The sequence below is a fragment of the Lynx rufus genome, unplaced genomic scaffold (assembly GCF_022079265.1).
Source record: "Lynx rufus isolate CCGP_SWC_20201006 ecotype Redwood Valley unplaced genomic scaffold, mLynRuf1.p SCAF_9, whole genome shotgun sequence".
Taxonomy (NCBI): domain Eukaryota; kingdom Metazoa; phylum Chordata; class Mammalia; order Carnivora; family Felidae; genus Lynx; species Lynx rufus.
In genome coordinates this window covers 60,890,427-60,893,873 of record NW_025814897.1, presented here as the reverse complement: position 1 = coordinate 60,893,873, position 3,447 = coordinate 60,890,427, and the positions used below count along the sequence as shown (strand labels likewise).

At 40.5% G+C, this 3,447-nt stretch overlaps 1 pseudogene; it reads right to left on the bottom strand.

Annotated features, from left to right (window-relative positions):
* Window positions 1–1,982: 1,982 nt before the first annotated feature.
* On the bottom strand, window positions 1,983–2,930 carry LOC124505934 (olfactory receptor 51F2-like; annotated as a pseudogene).
* Window positions 2,931–3,447: the final 517 nt, after the last annotated feature.

Here is a 3,447-nt window from a genome sequence, read left to right as displayed (position 1 = left end):
ACTTAACAGAAACCCATGGGGGAGGGGAAGAAAAAAAAAAGGTTAGAGTGGGAGAGAGCCAAAGCATAAGAGACTCTTAAAAACTGAGAACAAACTGAGGGTTGAAGGGGGATGGGAGGGAGGGGAGGGTGGGTGATGGGTATTGAGGAGGGCACCTTTTGGGATGAGCACTGGGTGTTGTGTGGAAACCAATTTGACAATAAACTTCATATATTGAAAAAATAAAAATTAAATAAATAAATAAATAGAAATTAAAAAAATAAATATAACTACAATTCTTTATACTCTGCTTTGATAATAAGGGTGGGAATCATGAAACACTATTATCATTTGCCAGCTGGTTCCCTGCTATGTTCTGTTAATTGGAATATGATAGAAGGAAACTGGAACCTACTAAAAGGATGAGTATCCCAGCATGTTTGCTTGTGATTCCTGTCAATGCCACACAACAACGCCAATATCACTGGTTCTTCCTTCTAGTTTTATTTCTTCCCAATACTCCCAGCAAAATCTCATCATGCTTCCTCAGAAGAAACAGAACCAGACATCAGTGGGGTGCGTCTCAGGGGTCTGAGTCTCAGGTCCATGAGGGGTCCTCCTCTGTGCTCCTGAAGCATGAGCTACAGCTATGAAGTGCCTCTTCACAGGGGTGTGAGTCTTGGATCTATGTGGTCTGTTCTCTTGGCTCCTGATGTACTACAATCAACAGGACAGCACCTTTTCATAAGGGGTCTGAGTGTCAGTTCGGGGAAGACCTTCACCATGCTTCTAAGTTTTCAATACTTCAAACTCCTATCTTTGTTCTCACAGACATAAAGGTGGAAGTGATACCCTGCAGTTACTATCTCTATTATTTCTGTATTCCCTTTGTGCCTTCAGTCCACCTATGCTTGTTTATCTTGGATTAAATACTCCCAGTGTTAACCACTGGTATAACTTCTGTCTTCCTATCCAGAACATGATTAACATACCCACTTTAATCTTCCTTGAAGAGAAAGCCCAAACATAGCATCACAAATCCAAACAGATTAAAATATCTCTGCATCTGGTTCCTGGTACTCTTGAGATTATATTTGCCAAAAACAAAAACAGATTTATAAGGCAGTAAGCATGACATTAGTACTTCTGAAAAAACCATACAGACTGAAGTTGAAGTAAGAAGAGTTATTTTTCATAGGATGTTTGTGCTATAAATATTTCCTGAAGATCTAGGAGAAAGTAAGAATATCTGACCAAAAAGTTCAGGTTACTGACAAAGCAATAAAACATGTATTGATGATAATACTAGCTATTATATTAAAGGTTATAGAAGTCAGAGGCAGAGAAAAAGTAAAATATTTGGAATGATTCCATAACCATGTGCAATGCCAATTTTATGTGCCAGATTTAGATAATAAAATTCAGTAACAAGCTATTGTTAACACACTTTTTATTCCCACCTTCTTATTTTTTTTTTATTTTTTTTAATGTTTATTTATTTTTGAGACAGAGAGAGACAGAGCATGAGCGGGGGAGGGTCACAGAGATGGAGACACAGAATCTGAAACAGGCTCCAGGCTCTGAGCTGTCAGCACAGAGCCTGACGTGGGGCTCGAACTCACCGACCGCGAGATCACGACCTGAGCTGAAGTCAGACACTTAACCGACTGAGCCACCCAGGCACCCCTCCCACCTTCTTCTTTAAAGCAAACAAAAAAAACAACTCCACATTTGAAATCCAAACTGGGTCATTCTGGTTATCTCAGTAATTGAACATCTTGCATCTTAAATGAACAAATTTTAATATCATTGTGGCTGAGGAAATAATAGGTAGATAATTTTAGCCTAAATTTCTCTCTTAGCCCATGGTCTTCTTATTTAAAACTAAAGTGATCTTTTGGGATGTTGTTATCCCAAGCACGAGTCTCAGCATTTTAACTTCTATCAGTGGCATTTTACTCATCTATACAATAACAAAGAATTGAAAACATTGAAAAACCCATCTATTCTTTTGTTGCACTGGGATGGAGAACTTTCAGCACAGCTCTGCGTATCTGTTTGGTCTTCACACTGTAGATGATGGGGTTCAGCACAAGGGGATTAACAGGTAGGTATTGGCAACGAGGATATGTACATAAGGTGGGGCCCATTTCCAAATCTGTGAACAAAGGACAGACTAATCAATGGAATGTAGAATACAGCAACAGCCCCAATATGGGAGATACATGTGCTGAAGACTTTCTTTCTCTCTTTCAAAGATGCAATGCTGAAGACAGTCTTAACGATTAACAAGTTAGAAAAAAAAATGAAGACCGAGTCTACCCCAGCAGTGGTGATCAGGGCTGTGAACCCCACTGCGCTATTGATCCTGGTGTCTGTGCACGAGAGCTTCATCACGTCAGGGTAGAAGCAGTATGAGAGGTGGAGCACATGGCTGTGGCAAAAGGGCAATCGTTTAAGAAGCAACACCATAGGAGTCTGGATTAGTGCCCCCTGGTGATGATTGCTATTCCAATCTGTGCTATTTTAAGCTCAGTTAAGATAGAAGCATATGTAAGAGGATTAGAGATGGCCACAAAACGATCAAAGGCCATGGCCAACAGCACTGAGGACTCCATGACAATGTAAAGTTGAATGAAAAATATCTGTGACAGGCAGGCATTAAAGCTGATCTCCCTGGCATCAAACCAGAATATACCCAACATGGTGACCAGGGTAGATATGGACAGGCCGAGGTCAGTGGTGGGCAGCATGGAGAGGAAATAATACATGAGTTCGTGGAGGCTGGGCTGAGTGACAATGGCAAAGAGAATCAGGCTGTTTCCAGAGAGGGTGGTTATGTAGAGAAAGCAGAAGGGAATGGAGATCCAGGTGTGGAAGACTTCCAACCCAGAAACATCAGTTAGTAGGAAAATGATGGACATAGCTGTGGTATTCTGGACAGTTGACATGTTGAACTCAAACTGCAGAATCTTATCATGAATAGCCTGCAATGATCAATTGCATTTCTTTATAATGAATTCAACCTGAAATTAATTATTTCACCAGGTAAACATTTATAAGAGATAGTATCTATATTATAGAAAGAGCTTATGAAGATTGGTTAAAAAATAAAGAAAACTAAGACCACATCTAATAGAGAAGCAGAAAACAGGAAATGAACAATTATGTGAGGACACAGAATTTGTATATAAACAAATCTAGCAATGATCCATCTTATTTAAATTCAGTGCCTTGTAAGTGGATTGCACCCATCACTTACTTTATGTGGTAGGCAGTCAAGAAATATTTTTTGAGAGGCGCCTGGGTGGGTCATTTGGTTAAGTGGCCGACTTCAGCTCAGGTCACGATCTCACGGTCTGTGCGTTCAATCACATGTCAGGCTCTGTGCTGACAGCTCAGAGCCTGGAGCCTGCTTCAGATTGTGTCTCCCTCTCTCTGCTCCTCCCCCACTCACACTCAATCTCT